The 22,171-nt window shown below is 44.7% G+C and overlaps 1 protein-coding gene across 2 annotated transcripts in view; it reads left to right on the forward strand.

Annotated features, from left to right (window-relative positions):
- The window catches only part of KCND2 (potassium voltage-gated channel subfamily D member 2), a 757,023-nt gene that overhangs the window by 355,496 nt on the left and 379,356 nt on the right, over positions 1-22,171 (forward strand). The gene's annotated exons all lie outside the window — the stretch shown is intronic.

The following is a 22,171-nucleotide window of genomic DNA, read 5'->3' on the forward strand; positions in this document are numbered from 1 at the left end:
GAGAGTTTGTTATTGATAAAGAGGTCATGGATAAATGACAGTTTATTGCAGACAGAGCGTGCGTTCCATAGTGCTCCAGATAGGGAAATTGGGGGAGTGGGGGCTGGATGAATTAGTATGAGGTTACTGTGGTTGCGAGGACGTGTAGAAGATCGTGGCAGGGGATTAGAAATGAGTGTGGGGATGTGATGAGGAGGGCCAGGATTTGGGGATATGTCGCCAGCAATGAGGAGCAGCAGACTGAGCGTTAGAAGGTATGAGCTGGATAGGTCATGATGTGGCCGTGTGTGCCTGGCGAGAAAGGATTGTATGTGGAGGAATAGTTCTGTGGAGGAGGTGAGATGACTGGGGAGGATGGATGGAGAAATGACTAGTTCCTTACTGGGTGGAGGGACTACAGGAGATAGGAATAAATAAAGTAGTATGGGGGTGAATGTTAAAAGAAACCAAAACATTATAGTGGTTTTCAATTCCTTTACCTTCCAGTCAATTCCAGTCCAATTCTAGTCTAATTCATAGCAATTAAAAAACTGCAATTTAAAAATGCAATTTCTAAGATGGTCAGACACGTCTGGTCAGACTCATGGCTATGAATTTATGTGCACCTAAGGGCTCACAGCTGAGAGGGAGGATGTGGGCGTGTGTGTCCAGAGCACATGTTCACAGTTAAGCCAGGTCATAAAGAGGGGGTGGGGTAGATGGCCACTCAGGTATGCAAGGAAGAAGCAAGAGAAGTGAAGTACAAATGGATAGAAAATAATGGGTATGCAAAGAATGCCATGTGGCAATTACATGCACTTCATATAGACAGACAGAGCAGGAAAGCTGAGTGAATCATACCAGGTGGGAATTATATGCACTTCATATAGACAGACAGAGCAGGAAAGCTGAGTGAATCATACCAGGTGGGAATTATATGCACTTCATATAGACAGACAGAGCAGGAAAGCTGAGTGAATCATACCAGGTGGGAATTATATGCACTTCATATAGACAGACAGAGCAGGAAAGCTGAGTGAATCATACCAGGTGGGAATTTCTAATATATAATTCCCACCTGGTATGATTCACTCAGCTTTCCTGCTCTGTCTGGCTATATGAAGTGCATATAATTCCCACCTGGTATGATTCACTCAGCTTTCCTGCTCTGTCTGGCTATATGAAGTGCATGTAATTGCCACATGGCATTCTTTGCTTACCCATTATTTTCTATCCATTCGTACTTCACTTCTCTTGCTTCTTCCTTGCATACCTGAGTGGCCATCTACCCCACCCCCTCTTTATGACCTGGCTTAACTGAGAACATGTGCTTTGGACACACTCGCCTACATCCTCCCTCTCAGCTGTGAGCCCTTAGGTGCACATAAATTCATAGCCATGAGTCTGACCAGACGTGCCTGACCATCTTAGAAATTGCAGTTTTTTAATTGCTATGAATTAGACTAGAATTGGACTGGAATTGACTGGAAGGTAAAGGAATAGAAAACCACTATAATGTTTTGGTTTCTTTTAACATTCACCCCCATACTACTTTATTTCTTCCTATCTCCTGTAGTCCCTCCACCCAGTAAGGAACTAGTCATTTCTCCCTCCATCCTCCCCAGTCATCTCACCTCTTCCAGAGAACTATTCCTCCACATACAATCCTTTCTCGCCAGGCACACACGGCCACATCATGACCTAACCAGCTCACACCTTCTAACGCTCAGTCTGCTGCTCCTCATTGCTGGCGACATATCCCCAAATCCTGGCCCTCCTCATCACATCCCCACACTCATTTCTAATCCCCTGCCACGATCTTCTACACGTCCCCAATTTCCCTATCTGGAGCACTATGGAACGCACGCTCTGTCTGCAATAAACTGTCATTTATCCATGACCTCTTTATCAATAACAAACTCTCCTTCCTCGGCATCACTGAAACCTGGCTCACCCCTTCTGACACAGCCTCCCCTGCAGCACTCTCTTACGGTGGCTTCCACCTTTCTCACACACACCGCCCCAGCAGCAAGCATGGCGGAGGAGTTGGTTTTCTCCTGTCAGATAACTGCTCCTTCACCCCAATCCCACTGCCACCCTCTGTTACCCTCCCTTCCTTTGAGGTGCACTCTGTGCACATCTACTCCCCCTCCAACCTCCAACTGGCTGTCATCTACCGTCCCCCAGGGCCAGCCACCACCTTCTTTGACCACTTCACCACCTGGCTACTCCATTTCCTCGCCGCTGACATCCCTACTATCATCATGGGCGACTTCAACATCCCCATTGACACTTCCCTCTCAGCTGCCACTAAACTTCAATCCCTCACTTCCTCCTTTGGCCTCACTCAATGGTCTTCTACAGCCACCCACAAAGATGGTCACACACTGGACCTCATTTTCACCCGCCTCTGCTCCCTATCTAACCTCTCAAACTCACCTCTTCCTCTTTCTGACCACAACCTACTTTCATTCTCTTCCCTTTCCACTCCTTGTCTACAACCCCCACCCCACAAACTCTCACACCCTCGCAGAAATCTTAAACACCTTGATCTTCACTCACTCTCTGAATCCCTCCTCCCTCTCACAGACATAAGCTCCCTACACAATGCGGATGATGCTGCCGCTCTATATAACACCACGATAGCTGCAGCTTTGGAATCTCTTGCCCCTCTCACACATACCAAAGCTCGCAAAATCAACAGACAACCCTGGCACACCAGCATGACCAAAGAACTGAGGCGAGCTTCCAGAGCTGCTGAGCGCAGATGGAAAAGATCCCACTCCATCGAGCCCTTCATCGCATTCAAACAGTCCCTCACTACTTTCAAAACCACGCTCGCCACAGCAAAACAAACCTACTTCTCATCTCTCATATCCTCCCTGTCTCACAACCCCAAACAGTTATTCAACACCTTCAACTCTCTCTTCCGTCGCCCAGCACCTCCTCCCTCCCCACTCATCTCAGCTGAAGACTTTGCCTCATTTTTCAAGCAGAAAATTGAGAACATCAGAGACAGTTTTAGTAAACAACCCCCAGAACCCTTCCTCCCAACTACCCAGCCCTCCACCTCCAAAACCAACTTCTCCACCATTACAGAAGACGGACTCTCCACTCTACTCTCAAGATCGCATCTCACCACCTGTGCACTTGACCCACTCCCATCCCACTTCATCCCAAACCTCACCACAGTCTTCATCCCAACCCTAACCCATCTCTTCAACCTATCACTAACAACTGGCATTTTCCCCTCAAGCTTTAAACATGCCTCAATCACACCTATCCTCAAAAAGCCCTCTCTTGACCCATCCTCTGTATCTAACTATCGCCCTATATCACTTCTCCCCTTTGCCTCAAAACTACTGGAACAACATGTCCATCTTGAACTGTCCTCCCATCTATCTTCCTGCTCCTTCTTCGACCGCTTTCAATCAGGTTTCCGGTCACACCACTCCACTGAAACTGCCCTAACTAAGGTCACCAATGACCTATTAACCGCCAAGAGCAAGCGACACTACTCTGTCCTCCTCCTCCTGGACCTGTCCTCTGCCTTTGACACAGTGGACCATTCCCTGCTGCTGCAGACCCTCTCATCCCTTGGAATCACAGAATTGGCCCTATCCTGGATCTCATCATACCTAACTGACCGTACATTCAGCGTCTCCCACTCACACACCACCTCCTCACCTCGCCCCCTATCTGTCGGAGTCCCGCAAGGTTCAGTTCTGGGACCCCTGCTCTTCTCCATTTACACCTTTGGCCTGGGACAGCTCATAGAATCTCACGGCTTTCAGTATCATCTCTATGCTGACGACACACAGATCTACATCTCTGGACCAGATATCACCTCCCTACTAACCAGAATCCCTCAATGTCTGTCTGCTATTTCATCCTTCTTCTCCACTAGATTTCTCAAACTTAACATGGACAAAACAGAATTCATCATCTTTCCCCCATCTCACACGACCTCCCCAACGAACCTATCCAATACAGTAAACGGCTGCCCACTCTCCCCAGTCCCACAAGCCCGCTGTCTTGGGGTAATCCTTAACACTGATCTCTCCTTTAAACCACATATCCAAACCCTTTCCACTTCCTGCCACCTCCAACTCAAAAATATTTCACGGATCCGCACATTCCTAAACCAAGAATCTGCAAAGACCCTAGTCCATGCCCTCATCATCTCCCACCTTGACTACTGTAACCTCCTGCTCTGTGGCCTCCCCTCTAACACTCTTGCACCCCTCCAATCTATTCTAAACTCTGCTGCCCGACTAATCCACCTGTCCCCCCGCTATTCCCCGGCCTCTCCCCTCTGTCAATCCCTGCACTGGCTCCCCATCACCCAGAGACTCCAGTACAAAAGCCTAACCATGACATACAAAGCCATCCACAACCTGCCTCCTCCATACATCTGTGACCTCGTCTCCCGGTACTTTCCTGCACGCAACCTCCGATCCTCACAAGATCTCCTTCTCTACTCCCCTATTATCTCCTCTTCCCACAATCGCATACAAGATTTCTCTCGTGCATCCCCCCTACTCTGGAATTCTCTACCACAACACATCAGACTCTCGCCTACCATCGAAACCTTCAAAAAGAACCTGAAGACCCACCTCTTCCGACAAGCCTACAACCTGCAGTAACCACCGATTGACCAAACCGCTGCACGGCCAGCTCTACCCTCACCTACTGTATCCTCACCCATCCCTTGTAGATTGTGAGCCCTCGCGGGCAGGGTCCTCTCTCCTCCTGTACCAGTTGTGACTTGTATTGTTCAAGATTATTGTACTGTTTTATTATGTATACCCCTCCTCACATGTAAAGCGCCATGGAATAAATGGCGCTATAATAATAAATAATAATAATAAATATATATTTATTCTGTTATGCAAACACACAAGAAATATGTCGTGAGATAAAACATAAAGGAAGAAAAGCAGTCACTGAGTCCAGTGAGTAGAATAGAAAGAATATGGCAAGCGCTACCAATGCTATTGTGGAGGCTGGTAGGGCTTGCCATATCCTCTTGCTGTAGTCCCTGGGTACAGCCTCTGCGATAGTGCTGGTAGCGCTTGCCATACTCCTTCTATCCTACTCTCAGGACTCAGCGACTCTACGACAAAGACCAAGGTCGCTTTTCTGCCTTTATGTTTGATCTCATTCCATATTTCTTATGTGTTTGTACAACATAAAAAATATATTTACAACTTTCCTTCTTGAGAGTTCAGTTGATTCATTTTACTGGACAGTTTCCCAATTGGACAATGGAACAATTTTTGCTTTACAGTCTTAAGCAGTGATTTGTAGTTAGTAATACCTTAACCATCATTTTTAACCAGTATAAAATTACAATTATGCAATATATAATAATCTTGAAAAAATATTATTATTGATTTCAAACATGTGCATTCCAATAGATAAATGCAGAAGCGTAACTATAGGCAGCAATCTAATCGGGTCCTGAAGATTGGGGGGCAAAATATCAATATCCATATGAGAAAACCAATACTGTTAAAGACCACAGATAGCCAGTGGCCATGTTGGATATTTTCCTTGAAGCTCAAGAGGTTGAAGTCATCCCACTGTATACATGCAAACACATACAGTATATCACATGTATATTATTATCGAATGAATCCCATGACTGCTTTATACGTCTTAGAAAGGACTGTATGTAGCTCAGACTGTAAGTTGTACTTCTATTTTCTGTTTTTCTACTGTAAATTTCCAGATGAACCCTTGCATGGGTAACATTTGCCATCATTACGTATTATGAGTCACTAGTTAGCTCAGGTTAAATTCAATTTGTTTCCTTTATATGGCTTTTATCTATTTATATCTCGGTGCAGATTTTGTGTCCAGGGATATGCAAGTAACCTTTTTTGCCAACGTCTGCTCATTTAATTCAATACAATCTGTTCTGCGTGAAAAATGTTATAGACAAAAAGAAATTGGTGACATTTTATCACAATGTGTCAACGTTGCCATTATGGACAGTAGAGCATTTCTGTTCCTCTGGACAGGCTGTTGTGTCATTTATTATAATATTTTATATTGCAAAAGTGCTTGATTCATATACGTGGTGTAAGAAAAAGACATGCCTGAAAATTACTCTATAAGTCGAATGCAACAAAACGATTTGGGATTCAGTACAAGTTCAGAAGAACACAAAATGAAAATTAAATTTCACCTTACATTAATTTTTAAAGGTCACACGAAAAGCTTTTCTGCTGCATGAACTGTGCCAACATTATTTAAATAGCTTCAAAGGATTTGATTTGTTAGAATAAAATAGAAGCCCTAAAAGACCTGGATGAACTGCCAAATTTTCATCAATATCTTAGAGTAGATTGCGTATGTCGTAGTTGTTCACATTTCCGAGAGAGTGAATTTCACTGCAGAGTAGCTGCAATCTAGTCCAGATTCTGTGTTGTAACTGGTGTCTGGATTTTAAATTCACACTAAACATATTTATGAAAGGGGTTGTCCGACTGGATCAAACCTAGAGAATATCGACTTTGTCTAAGGCGAATTGAATTTGCCTTAAATTTTACAAACAATTCTGGTTCTCCTGAATCCAAATTGTTTGCAATTCAGAGGTCAACGTTCTGTCAGTGAGCTTGAACATTCACTTTGAACAGCTGACAGCTGGGGGTCTATAAATGGGACACGCTTTGCTCAGTAGGTAATTGAGGAGCCTTCTAACAGTAAAGCATTTGATTAGTGATGAGTGAATCTGTCAAAATTCAGCAATTGACATCTGTCAGAAAATTTAGCTAGCCTGGTGCCTTTTTCCTGAAACTTAAAGGGCCTGGTAAGTGTTTAAAAAAATTGATACTTCCTGCACACCGGTCTTGACACACCATCCCACCATTTGGTTCTCCACTCTGTTTGGCCTCTTCTTTCTTCCAGTACCCAATGTCCTCTTCAAATATCTTCACTCTGTGCCGGAGCGTTCATCCTTCAGTAGGTCTCTGACATTCTGATGTGGTGCCCAACATCTAGTCAGTACCTCAGGTGGCACATGTCTTGATATCTAAAACCCATTGGAAGCCTTAACAGAGAGTGAAGATGGTGAAAGCAAACAAAATTCGCTGGAGGAAAGAAGCCAGATGGTGCAAAGGACCAGACACAGGTGAGCAATGAGGAGAGTTAATCTATAAATATAATTGTCTAAGGGTTTTTCCGTCTGTCTGTCTGTCTGTCCTGGAAATCCCGCATCTCTGATTGGTCGAGGCCGCCAGGCCTCGACCAATCAGCGACAGGCACAGCATGGAAAAGATGTCATAAAGGTTGCCTCGACCAATCAACGACGGGCACAGTCTGCCGCGAATTCACCTCTACCAATCAGCGACGGGCACAGTATCGACGTACATGTCATAAATTGTTGCCATGGCGATGATGATGTCATAAAGGTTGCCTCGACCAATCAGCGACGGGCACAGTCTGCCGCGAATTCTGGAATCATTGTCCATATACTACGGGGACATGCATATTCTAGAATACCCGATGCGTTAGAATCGGGCCACAATCTAGTATATATATATATATATATATATATATATATACAATACAGACCAAAGGTTTGGACACACCTTCTCATTTAAAGGGGACCTGTCACCCCCAAAATCTAAGGTGAGCTAAGCCCACCGACATCAGGGGCTTATCTACAGCATTCTGTAATGCTGTAGATAAGCATGTATCCTAAAAGATGAGAAAAAGAGGTTAGATTATACTCACCAGGGCGGGCGGTCCGATCCAATGGGCTTTGCGGTCCGGGGCCTCCCATCTTCATAAGATGACGTCCTCTTCTTGTCTTCACGCTGCGGCTCCGGCGCAGGCATACTTTGTCTGCCCTGTTGAGGGCAGAGCAAAGTACTGCAGTGCGCAGGCGCCAGGCCTCTCTGACCTTTCTCGGCGCCTGCACACTGCCGTACTTTGCTCTGCACTCAACAGGGCAGACAAAGTACGCCTGCGCCGGAGCCGCAGCGTGAAGACAAGTAGAGAACGTCATCATAAGAAGATGGGAGGCCCCGGACCGGACCGTGACTCCCATCGGACCGGACCGCAGCGGGAACGCCCCTGGGTGAGTATAATCTAACCTCTTTTTCTCATCTTTCAGGATACATCGGGGGATTATCTACAGCATTACAGAATGCTGTAGATGAGCCCCTGATGTTAGTGGGCTTAGCTCACCTTCGATTTTGGGGGTGACAGGTTCCCTTTAAAGATTTTTCAGAATTTTCATGACTATGAAAATTGTACATTCACAATGAAGACATCAAAACTATGAATTAACACATGTGGAATTATATACTTATATAAAAAGTGTGAAACAACTGAAAATATGTCTTATATTCTAGGTTCTTTAAAGTAGCCACCCTTTGCTTTGATGACTGCTTTGCACACTCTTGGCATTCTCGCTTCAAGAGATAGTCACCGGGAATGGTCTTCCAACAATCTTGAAGGAGTTCCCAGAGATGCTTAGCACTTGTTGGCCCTTTTGCCTTCAATCTGCGGTCCAGCTCACCCCAAACCATCTCGATTGGGTTCGGGTCTAGTGACTGTGTAGGCCAGGACATCTGGCGTAGCACCCCATCACTTTCCTTCTTGGTCAAATAGCCCTTACACAGCCTGGAGGTGTGTTTGGGGTCATTGTCCTATTGAAAAATAAATGATGGTCCAACTAAACGCAAACCGGATGGAATAGCATGCCGCTGCAAGATGCTGTGGTAGCCATGCTGGTTCAGTATGCCTTCAATTTTGAATAAATCCCCAACAGTGTCACTAGCAAGCACCCCCACACCATCACACCTCTTCCTCCATGCTTCACGTGGGAACCAAGCATGTAGAGTCCATCCATTCACCTTTTCTGCGTTGCACAAAGACACGATGGTTGGAACCAAAGATCTAAAATTTGGACTCATCAGACCAAAGCACAGATTTCCACTGGTCTAATGTCCATTCCTTGTGTTCTTTAGCCCAAACAAGTCTCTTCTGCTTGTTGCCTGTCCTTAGCAGTGGTTTCCTAGCAGCTACTTTACCATGAAGGCCTGCTGCACAAAGTCTCCTCTTAACAGTTGTTGTAGAGATGTGTCTGCTGCTAGAACTCTGTGTGGCATTGACCTGGTCTCTAATCTGAGCTGCTGTTAACCTGTGATTTCTTAGCTTGGTGACTCGGATAAACTTATCCTCAGAAGCAGAGTGGTCCTCATGTGAGCCTGTTTCTTTGTAGCGCTTGATGGTTTTTGCCACTGCACTTGGGGACACTTTCAAAGTTTTCCCAATTTTTCGACAGACTGACCTTCATTTCTTAAAGTAATGATGACCACTCGTTTTTCTTTACTTAGCTGCTTTTTTCTTGCCATAATACAAATTCTAACAGTCTATTCAGTAGGACTATCAGCTGTGTATCCACCAGACTTCTGCACAACACAACTGATGGTCCCAACCCCATTTATAAGGCAAGAAATCCCACTAATTAAACCTGACAGGGCACACCTGTGAAGTGAAAACCATTCCCTGTGACTACCTCTTGAAGCTCATCAAGAGAACTCCAAGAGTGTGCAAAGCAGTCATCAAAGCAAAAGGTGGCTACTTTGAAGAACCTAGAATATGAGACATAATTTCAGTTGTTTCACACTTTTTTGTTAAGTATATCATTCTACATGTGTTAATTTTGATGCCTTCAGTGTGAATGTACAATTTTCATAGTCATGAAAATACAGAAAAATCTAAAAATGAGGTGTGTCCAAACTTCCAAATTTTTGGTCTGTGTATATATATATATATATATATATATATATACCTGACTTCTAGTATGCTTTGATGTTTAGAGAGACTCCTGAACATAAAAAGGAACATTCAGTTTGCATCAAATCACATTTAAGAAAATTAAAATTCCCTGCCAAATTTGAGCAAATTGCAAAGTTCAAATTTCTCTGACTTATTCTTCAGGAGGCCCACAAAGTATATTTGTGGTTCTCCTGAAAAAAAAAAAGTCTCAGAACTTTGAAAAATGCATTGAGAATAAACCTTGCTGTTACTGTATACACTTAATATTGGCATATTTTGTGGACACACAACCAGCAGTGCAGGTTACCCTCATCTCGGATTTATTTTAATACCACGTTGAATCTGCCAACTTGTGGAGCTACAGCAGCTGTAAAAGTCTTAATTTTGAAACCCTACTAGTGTGGTGTCTGGCACAACCCCACTAGGTGAGCAATACCTCTTTATTTTATGCACTGTTATCTGGATGACATCCTATTGCGCTTGATTTGCTCCCACAGCCAACTGCAAGTTCGAATTTCAGCATATTCACTTATTTCTATACTTTATTGATAGAAAGGTCCTAAATGATGATCTGCTCAAATCATGGCCAAGCCATAGGAACCTGAGCAGCCAGGTATTCAAAGTGAGCGTTCAAATTCACGGACAACACTACCATAGGGAAAATGAAGCATTAAATATTTTAGCTTTACACTCTAATTTTTCTACGTTGTCATTGTGGTACACTTATTTTTGAACTAACACAGATATATATGTGGTCTCGTATTTTTAAGTGAAAAGTTGTACTTTCCATATGCATCATTTTGGTGTACAGATGTGTTCTTTCTTACCTGTCCTTACATATTTCAGGATGTGTGACTTGAAATGACCACCTATGAAAAGAGATGTTGCCTTTTATGTGTCCAAGTATGATGTGGACTGCAGCTTGTAAAGGTTTTTTTTCTAGTATATATTGAATTGTATCACATGTATTGATTTGTGCTAGTATTGTATTTGTTTCTCAAAACATGGAGAAGTTGGAGAAACCTTTTTTTTCTCTCCATCTCCAAAAAATCAGATCCCACTTTGATCAAACAGTGATCAGAGTGTAATTTAACATAATCAAACCGTTTTACTTGGATGGAGAGAAAACGGTTGTGTTATCCTAACCATAATGTGACAATTTCACATTATGCGTTCCAGATTATGTTAAGCTATCTCTTTTTTGTGTGTATTGTGTGTGTATTCAACGTTTACTCTCTACAAACAAAAGTCGACATTTCCTTGTGTGTAAACTAATGTGTCAGCTGAATCCCAGATCAGATCAAGACACGGTTATAATTCCATTTTTGTCATGGTTTAGCATGCATTACATTCAGTACAATGTATCAAAAGTTCAATTTGCTTAAAACTGTTCATGTATTTTATTTTGATTTCAACTGCTATGGCACAGAAAACATCAGAAATGAGTTGCATATGAAACGACTGCCAATTTTACAGCATATACTCCAGTTCAGCTCATACCAAATTATGTTCAAATTATGGTTTGTGGGACTATATATCATTTTAATAGCATGACGTGTCAGCAATTCACAGACAAAACTACATTATTGGTTTGTATTGATAGGCTGCAAACCATTATTTTTATTTTCCATTTCTATAAGATATTTTATTCATGGGTTAAGGCAAGAAACAAGCAAATTCAGCTGTTTGTTAGTTAACTGATGGATGCCCTTTCCATATGTCCAAAAACAGAACCATATTTCAGCCACATAACACAATGGAGACTGAAATACTATAAGTTCTGCTATTTTTGCCAATGTTGTTATAAGGGTAAGTTCCCACGATGAGTTTTTGGTGAATATTTGACGCTGCGTATTATCGCTGACCAAAAAATGCAGTGAAAAAACCCCTGAGGAAGCTTGCGCAAAATACGTGATGGGGTTTGGAAGAGTGCACTGAGACACCTTAATCAAGAGTTAATACCTTTTATCATACTATGTATATATATGGTATATCCAGGAATTCTTGCTTGTCGTGCATATGGACTACTTACTCAGACTTTGATCACTTCATCCATATTTGCATATATTAATTTCTCTGATTATTACAATTGTCTATATATTTTGAGTTTGTCATGAGATGTAATTGATCTGTAACTGTTTTCTCCTTCCTTGAATGTGAATTTCATATTTTTTACCTTTTGGGTTTTACTTTATATATGCATATGTATAGTCTATTTTGAACTTTTTTATGCAGTGATAATAAAATCAATTTTTATTGATATTTGAGGAATCATGACTTCAGACGATGATAGGATGTAGAAACAACCCCAGTGTATTACAGCTCCAACAAAGTGGATTGGATTTATAGAAATCTCATGCTCACTTTACTTTTATTTTAAAGCTGTGTAAACTGACTTGCGGTACATGTGTGAAATCTGCAGTATGTCAATTTCTCCTGTGAGTTTTGTGTGGATTTCCCCATACAGTTGCATTAGATGCAGAAAATCGTCAAGCAAAAAATGCACGTAAGCCACATATGACTGTATCAATAAATTTTTAAAAAGCAAATACAAAGAAGTATAAAAAAAAACCAAAGCAGCTTTATTTAAAACAGGACATACCAAAAAAGAGACAAAACCCATAGATTCAGGACATGATAAAAATGCATGGAAATAAACACAATTAAAAAAACACAAGTAATCGAACTTACCTAATTGGTGCAGAAATGCTCCAGAAATTCTGCAAGATCAAAAACTTACCAAATACTCATGGTGGAAATTCAGCTTAATTTGGAGAAGTACAGTTTTAAATTGCACAATTTCCCTAAATTTAGTCATCTGTACCATCTGTACCTGTGTAGTGCTGAACATACACTAATGACATGGGCGGACATACCGCCGGTTCAACTGGTGCGGCTGCACCGGGGCCCGGAGGCTCTGGGTAGCCCCTGCAGGCAGGGCCGGCATTAGGGGCAGGCAGCTGCCTAGGGCCCCTGCTCCCCCAGCAGCCCCCAGCTAGCGGCAAATCACGCAGCCGTATAGGACCTCTGTGAGGCAGGGGGGCCCATCTGCCGCCAGCGCCGACTCCCCCACCGCATTGAACTATACCGGCATGTGCCGGTACAGTTCAAATCAATGATGGAGGAGAGAGCGTCAGCAGAAGCTCCCTCTCCCATAATTTCCCACTCTGACACTGCGGGTGCGCGATGACGTCATCGTACACTGACTGTGTGTGCCACTCACTGAGACCGGAGCAGGGAGCAGCGCGGGCACAAGGAGGGATGAGGAGTGTGTTGTTTTTTTTTAACTATACAGTGAGTACTGGACTGTGGGGCCATTCTATGGGGGCGAGGGAGATGTGGGCTGTGCTATATACTGTGAGGCTGGGCTGTACTATATACTATGAGGCTGGGCTGTGCTATATACTATGAGACTGGGCTGTGCTATATACTATGACGCTGGGCTGTGCTGTATACTATGCGGGCTGTGCTGTATACTATGCGGGTTGTGCTGTATACTATGCGGGTTGTGTACTATGCGGGCTGTGCTATATACTATGCGGGTTGTGCTGTGTACTATGAGGCTAGGCTGTTCTATATACTATGCGGGCTGTGCTATATACTATGCGGGTTGTGCTGTGTACTATGAGGCTAGGCTGTTCTATATACTATGCGGGCTGTGCTGTATACTATTCGGGCTGTGCTGTATACTATGCGGGCTGTTTTCTATACTATGCGGGCTGGGCTGTATACTATGCGGGCTGTATTATATACTATGCGGGCTGTTTTATATACTATGCGGGCTGTGTTATATGCTATACGGGCTGTGCTATATACTATGTGGGCTGTGCTATATACTATGAGGGCTGTGTTATATACTATGTGGGCTGTGCTATATACTATGCGGGCTGTGTTATATACTATGCGGGCCGTGCTATATACTATGTGAGCTGTGTTATATTCTTTGTGGCTATGTTATATACTATTGGGGGTATATTATATTCTATGGGGGAATCTGTGCTATATACTATGGGGTGTACATTATATTCTATGGTGGAGGCTGTGTTATATACTATGAGAGGCTGTATTATATTCTCTGGGGGGCTACATTATATACTATGGGGAGGTGGGCTGTATTATATTCTATTCGGGGCTACATTATATTTATATTCTATGAGGGGTGATTGCATCATACTCCATGAGGGGGGCTGCATTATATTCTATGGGGGTTACATTATACTCTGTGGGGTGGTTGCATTATACTCTGTGGGGTGACAGCATTATACTATATGTGGACTACATTATATTCTATGGGTGGTTACATTATACTCTGTGGGGTGTTTACATTATACTCTGTGGGGTGACTGCATTATACTATATGTGGGCTACATTATATTCTATGGGTGGTTACATTATACTCTGTGGGGTGGTTGCATTATACTCTGTGGGGTGGCTGCATTAGGCTCTATGGGGTGGCTGCATTATACTATATGTAGGCTGCATTATACTGTATTGAGGACTATGGGGAATACATTATACTATATGAAGAACTATGGAGTGCATTATACTATGGGAAGTGAATTGTACTACATGGATGGCTATGGCAGTGCATTATACTATATGGAGCGCTTTGAAGAGTGTATTATACTATGTGGAGGACTATGGGAAGTGTATAATACTATATGGAGGACTGGGGAGTGTATTATACTATATGGAGGACTATGGGACATATTATATTATATGGAGGACTATGGGGAGTGCATTTTACAATATGGAGGACTGTGGTGCACATTATAATACATGGAGGAGTATGGGGTGTATTATACTAAACAAGCAAAATGCTGCATATTCTTCGAGTGATTGGATTGTTTATGTCGGAACAGAAATAATTGTTCTCAGCAGCACATCGCCGGTGTTTGTGACTGCTCGGTGATTTAGTTTTTCTTGCCGCAGCTGCATGATTTGCGGCTATTAGACAGCTTGATTACATGTGGGAATTCCCTAGCAACCAGGCAACCCCCACATGTACTCAGGCTGGCTATCAGCTATAAATCACGGAGCTGAGTCAACAAAAACCCGAGCAACGAGTATACTCGCTCATCACTATTATGTCTACCACAGTCCCTTAGTATAACATGTACTCACTTATGTATAGCACAGTCCCTTAGCTTTTTTGCCTTAAAAGTAGGGGGCCCAGAAACATTTCCTGCACAGGGGCTCCAAACTGTCTGTGTCCACCCCCGACATAGGCGCTATGCACATGTCATATGTGCTGAAAAAATTGCTGCTCTACTTTTCCAGCTGCAAATATAAAATAACTAGCTATTGAACCCATTCTACGCCTGGGTGGCGAGCATTTATATTGGTATATGGTCTCCATCCTGATATGTGCTGCTCCATCCTGCGTCCCCATCCTGTCATGTGCTGCTCCATCCTGTGTGCCCATCCTGTCATGTGCTGCACCCATGCTGCGTCCCCATCCTGTCATGTGCTGCTCCCATCCTGCGCCCCATTCTGACATGTGCTGCTCCCATCCTGCACCCCCATTCTGACATGTGCATGCACCCATCCTGCGCCTCCATTCTGACATGTGCTGCACCCATCCTGCGCCTCCATTCTGACATGTGCTGCACCCATCCTGCGCCTCCATTCTGACATGTGCTGCACCCATCCTGCGCCTCCATTCTGTCATTTGCTGCTCTCATCCTGCGTCCCCATACTGTCATGTGCTGCTCCCATCCTGCGCCCCCGTTCTGTCATGTGCTGCTTCCATCCTGCGCCCCCGTTCTGTCATGTGCTGCTGCCATCCTGCGCCCCCGTTCTGTCATGTGCTGCTGCCATCCTGCGCCCCCGTTCTGTCATGTGCTGCTCCCATCCTGCGCCCCCGTTCTGTCATGTGCTGCTCCCATCCTTCACCCCCATCCTGTCATGTGCTGCTCCCATCCTGCGCCCCCATCCTGTCATGTGCTGCTCCCATGCTGCGCCCCCGTTCTGTCATGTGCTGCTCCCATCCTGCGCCACCATTCTTTAATTTGCTGCTCCCATCCATATGCCCCATACGCTGCTCCATAAAGGTTTATGGCCCCCATAAGATGCTCCATAGTGTATGCCCCGTACGCTGTTCCATAAAGGTTTATGGCCCCCATAAGATGCTCCATGATATATGCCCCCGTACACTGCTCCATAAAGGTTTATGGGCCCCATAAGATGCTCCATGGTATATGCCCCCATACACTGCTCCATTATGGTTTATGGCCCCATAAGATGCTCCATTGTATATGCCCCCGTACACTGCTGCATTATGGTTTATGGCCCCATAAGATGCTCCATAATATATGCCCCGTATGCTGCTGCAATATATAAAAAAAAATTCCATACTCACCTATCGTCGCTGGGCGCCGAGTGCTGGGGGGCCTGAGCAGGCGGGGACACCGGTGCGCTGTGGGGGGTCAGGTGCCGGTATCGCCGCCAGCTCAGGCCCCCCAGCACTTGCTATATTCACCTGGCCCCGTTCCACTGCTGCGCGTCATCGCGCCCTCTGAACTGAACGTCAGAGGCCAAGGACTGGGACACGGAGACGGAGCCGCACGCAGCGCTGGAACGAGGACAGGTGAATATAGCTGATACATACCCTTCTGGCGCGTCCCTGCTTCTCTGTTGGAGATCGCGGTGTGCGTTCAGTGTTTATGCATACCGCGATCTCCTGGGAGCGTCACTCTGTGGGGGCCAGACTGCGCCGGCGCTTGCGCTTGCGCAGTCTATAAAGGCTTCAGACAGAGTAACGCTCCCAGCGTTATATTATAGATATAGTAACAGTCAAATAGATGGGTCTGAATAAATCTCATCTACACATACAGATAATTAAAAAATGCAGCTGTAAAATATTCAGCATTTGTATGTTTGTATAAATTTTAGTCATTTAGTTAAAATATTTAGGGAGACATTCAACTTTTGTAAAACATCAGGGGATTAGGGACATATAGTTTTTTTAAGCACTTCATCTTTATTTCTGTGACTAGTGTGCACATTCAGGAGATAGGCATTGCCATAACTTAAAATCACCGTTCACCCCTTGGGACTGAGGATGAAACTGTAGTGTAAATGTGCTGCAGAGACTGTGCTGATTACAGATGAGCGAACTTGTTTGGAAAACGTTCGGCAATCTGAAATTCAGCATGAACATAGCACCTTGGATTTGTGTTTGGTTTCTCAAGCATTTTTACTCAAAGTCAGCAAAAGTCATTCACAATTGGGTAAATCATTGTGTTGCCAATAATGATTTTGTTATTACTTTGGCTAGGATAGTGGTGCTGTATGATGAGCGGGGATGACGGGAAGACGTGTTTGATGAGGGGAGGTCAGAGGAGAGCGAAAGTGTAATGTTTTTTTTTTTCTTTAATAACCTGTGTGTACATTCCGGCAGCCAAGGTTTTCTGGAATTGGTTGCTGAAATCACATGTCCGTGGCCATATAAAAAGCTAACATCTTGTTTTGCTGGTGCCATTTTCTCAGTGTCCCAGTGCAGATAAGCCACTCCTGCAAGTGCTGCAAGTGAACTTGTCAGTTAGCTAGATAGGATCCTGTCCTGTGTGAAATCTACCATATTTTTCAGACTATAAGATGCATCGGACCATAACACGCACCACAAATTTTCAGAAGGAAAATAGGGACAAAAATATAATGTGTCAAATGGGGGTCCATCTTACAGTCTGAATTCAGCTTACCAGGAGGGATCGGCACAGGTGGATGAGTGGTCACAGGGGTTGTTTGGTGGTCCAGGCTAGTGTGGTGGCCTCTGGGAATTCTCAACCCAGGCTGGTGCGGTGGTGGTGCTCTGTGGTGCGGCAGGGGTGGTGCTCTGTGGTGCTTCTCTGTGGGGCGGTGGAGGTGGTGCACCTCTGTGAGGCGGCGGTGGTGTTCCTCTGTGGGGCTGCTGCGGCAGGTGCTCTGTGGGGTTGCGGCGGTGGGGGTGCTCTGTGTGGCATCAGGGCTCCTCCGGCATTTCATGAAAGCCCAGAAGCCCCCACAGATCCAGTGCTGCAATGGGGTGACCTCCAGAAAGATGGCCACCGGGGCAGCGCTTGCGCAGATTCAGATCTCGGCAGCGAGATCTCGTCCCAAGATCTAGGGAGACGAGATCTAAATCTAAGCATGCACCGCCCCAGTGTCCATTTTCCTGGAGACCACCGCATCACAGCACTGAATCTGCAGGGGCCTCCAGGCTTTCATGAAATGCTGGCGGAGCCCTGCCACCAAACAGAGCATCACCCCTGAGGCCACCCCACAGTGAAGCACCACCGCTGCCACCCCACAGCCGCACCATCCTGGGAAGGCATCGCCGCCATAGTATTTGTAAATGTATTCCGACCATAAGACGCACCCCTATTTTCCCCAAAAAAGTTTTTGGAAAAAAGTGCGTCTTATGGTCAGAAAAATACAGTATCTTCCAGCATCTAACTAGATTGTGCAAAAACGAAAACAATGTTCCAGTCTCAGGAGGCCGCATTTGCTAACCTTAATTGTTTGTGATAAAACTGTGTTTCCATGAGAAATCAGAAGGCCAGATTTCCACTTAAAAAATGTTAGCCCTAATATTGAGGAGAATCTATGCCCTATCCCCTAGCCAAGTCTCGCTAGCTTATGTTCAATCCCCTGATGACGCCGCATCAGCGGTGAAACATGTCTGGGGGACTGATGTGGTAAACTTTAAGTCCTATTCTGCCAAATAGGGGTTGGCACCCTGGGGTGCTACCGGATTTGCTTATAAGCTAGCAGTGAGCAATTTAATGATAATAGTATAAGATAAATTATGAAGAGTAGAGGCATATACTGTATTTTATGTACCCTAGCTAATTTAAATGATTTAATTAATAAAAGTTATTTTTTAGGCTTCTTAGTGAGGGTTTATTTGGAGCTCTCCCCAATTTGTTAATAGGTAATTCATCCCTCCAAAGCTTTTACAACCTCAAACTTGAAATTTAATAGGCTTAATATTGACGTGCAGCCAGGAGGCCTAATTAGCTAATCTAAATCGTTTGTGATAAAACTGTATTTCAGTGAGATATCAGAAGGCCCGATTTTCACCTAAAATTCGTTAGGCATAATATTGGGGTGCAGCCAGGAGTCCCAATTAGCTAATCCAAATAGTTTGTGATAAAACTGTGTTTCAGTGACAAATCAGAAGGCCAGATTTTCACTTAAAAATTGTTAGGTTTAACAGTGTTGTTCCTGCACACTATCTTAGAAAATAAATAGTGATTGTTAATTTAGTGACTAGTGACTGACAGCTTATAACAGCAGTTTATAAGAGGGGAAGGCAAAAGAGAGGTTATACTGGAAGGGGGAATAGGCTTGGTGTTCAATGTGTACATGAATTAGGTGTTAATGTCAATGAAAGCTCAATTGAAACAAACACCATCTTGTCCTATCCAAAGACCACTAACAACATCTGTTACTGGACGGGCTACTCAATGCCTTTTCTTTGACAACCGCACAACGGTACACCTTGTAGATGCAGCTCAGAAAGAGCATGTGCTCCAGTGGATGGCAAGCGCTGCATCAGGTGGCCCCCTTCCTCTTCCTCCCCTTTAACATCACACACAGAACAATCCTCAGAAGTGACACCTCAATCACCCTTGTTTCCCTCTGTGTCACACATTTCCAAATGCCCAACTGACTGTGGGGAACCACAGATGAGCCATTATGCACACATTCTATTCCATGGGCATCAGAGTTCTGCTCCGAAGTTTATCAGAATCCATAGGAGGAAAGCAGCTGCACTGATGCCCAAAAATTTTTCATGTTGGATCCAGAGCTTGGCTAAGTAGGATCTGAGCAGAATCCAGACTCTCATCACCAGACATTAACCACTGGGGGTGGAGGTGATCCTGACGAGACTCATACCAGAGGCGCACGCGGACTGTACTGTGGTGTCAGGGCAGGGAGATGAGGAGGATGACTCTTAGAGTGAGGAGTGTGAGAACATACAGTAGATGATGACAATTAGGTTGTAGATCCCACTTGGTGTGAACCCAGAGATACACAGCTCAGTAGCTCAGCAGATGAGGTGGATAAAGAGGAATATGAAGAGGTGCAATGTGGATCACAAACAGACAAAAGTGAGGCAACTATGACAAGCAATGCATCCTCAGCCCCATTCTGGCTGTGGCCAGCATTGGTCACAAGTGTGCAGTTCGCAGGGGTGGCAAGGGTTGCCTAGCCTGGGCCTTTTTTGAGACCGCACAGGATGACCCAACTCACGTTATCTGCCAAATTTGCAACAACAACAAAAATCTCAGTAGGGGCAAAAATTGCAATAATTTGACAACTACATGTCTGAACCAGCACATGCGTGGTCAACATGCCTGAGTCTGGGAATCTTACTGCTCTAAACTGCGGACTAGCTGGCTTCATCAACCACCGGCCAACCCATCAACCACATCTGCTGCTTCTTCTTCCTCCATTACCATGCCAAATCTTCTCATACAGGTCAACGACCACAGAAACTCAACTTGTTTACCCCCTACATTTGAGGTGAGTGAGACCCTGTAAGCTGTTATGGAAGTGGTCACCGAGCACAACACATCTTTCTCAGTCCACCATAACATCTCCGCCTACACCTCACTCATAGTCTAGCAGTTTGCCCTGTTCTCCATACTCCGCTCTCTCTCAGCACAGCAGCTAGCCCTCGGTCCCACAGTTGTGGTCACATAAAATAATGTTTCCTCCTACACAAGCCAATACTAAGAGCTTGAACTCCATCATCTCCAATCTATTGGCCACCGAAATGCTGCATTTCCGCTTGGTGGATAGAAATGGGTTCAGAAAGTTGATGGCCATTGCAGTCCCTCATCACCAGTTGCCCAGTTGCAATTTCTTCTCTAAGAAAGCTGTACCTGCGCTACATCAGCATGTCGCAGACAACATCACCCATTCCCTGAAAAAATCTCTCTGCAATTGTGCATTTCACCACTGATACCTGGACAAGCAATTATGGGCAGGGGCGTTACATCTCACTGACTGGGGACTGGGTGACTCTGGTGGCTGTAGGGGGTCAAGGGGCTGCTCCACAAGTCTTTGAATCCCCAAGGCTTGTGGGACAATCCTCTGTATCTAACAGTTCCTCCACTGCTTCTGCCTCCTCCACTTCCTCTAGGGCCTCCACCAGTGCCTCAACCTCTCCCTTCATCAACATTCCAGCAGTGCAGACAGAATCCCTGCCACCTCCATACTGCATAGATATGGCACACCACAATCAGGCAGTGTTCAAATTAATATTCCATGGAGATCGCAGTCACACTGCTCCAGAGTTGTGGTCTGCTATCTAGGCCGAGATAGAGCAATAGCTGTCTCCACTGAACCTGGAGCGAAGGCCATGTACGATAACGGTGCAAACGTGGTGGCCCTACACTGGGGCAATCTTACACACATGCCTTGCATGGCTCACATCCTCAACCTGGCTTTACAAAAATTTCTCTGCCACTATGCCAGCCTGGATACACTGCTGCAGAAAACATGGTTGCTGTGTGCTCACGTCTGTTGATCGCACCCTGCAGGTCATTGACTTGCATCGATGCAGAGGTTTTTAGCCTATCGGTTAACCATTTGATTAGTGATGTTCTGACACAATGGAATTCCACTTCATATGTTGCAGCAACTGTGGCAGCAGCAACGAGTCCTGGTGTACTATGTCCTTTTGCATAGCCTGGCCCAACACAGTATAAACTTGGTGCAAATCATGCTTGCAGAGTGGGCACAGATGAAGGACCTCTGCACCCTTCTAGTTCGTTTTGAAATGGCTACTAAGTTGGTTAGCGCTGATGATGCCATCATCAGCATCACTTATCCAGTCATCTACATGCCGGAGCACAATTTGAATAGTTTCCGTGAAGAGTTGCTAGTCCCAGAGGAAGAGGTGAAAGCAGAGGATGATACAGAAGGGATAACAATATCTCAAATTTCCAGACTGTCTTCGCACATGCGGGTGCATTGGGAGAGTGGCTTACAGAGCTCAAGGGGGACTCATGGTACCAGACAAACTGTTAGTGAAAGTGCAGGAGCTGAGGAACAAATGGAGGGCGATGAGGTGATGGACACGCAACAGTCAGGAGATGAAGAGGATAATGATCCCCACTCTGTTGTCTGTGATTGGCAAGCGGGGTCTAAGGAAGGAACCTTGAGTGTTTGAATATTATAGATATAGAGAGAAAAAAAGTGATGCATGGCACTGCTACTAAATATTTCTAATACCACCACAGAAATTCCAAGCTGTTGTGCCTATATGCCTGCTGCTGGACACTTGGGTGCACGCCTGTCAGTCCATGATAATCCAAAACAAAGAAAAAAATGGAGTGCACTCACCGGTCCAAAACGCAAACAGTCCTTTAATCAAAACATGTGCAGGTACACTGGGAGA

This window comes from Ranitomeya imitator, chromosome 4 (genome assembly GCF_032444005.1).
Source record: "Ranitomeya imitator isolate aRanImi1 chromosome 4, aRanImi1.pri, whole genome shotgun sequence".
NCBI classification, from domain to species: domain Eukaryota; kingdom Metazoa; phylum Chordata; class Amphibia; order Anura; family Dendrobatidae; genus Ranitomeya; species Ranitomeya imitator.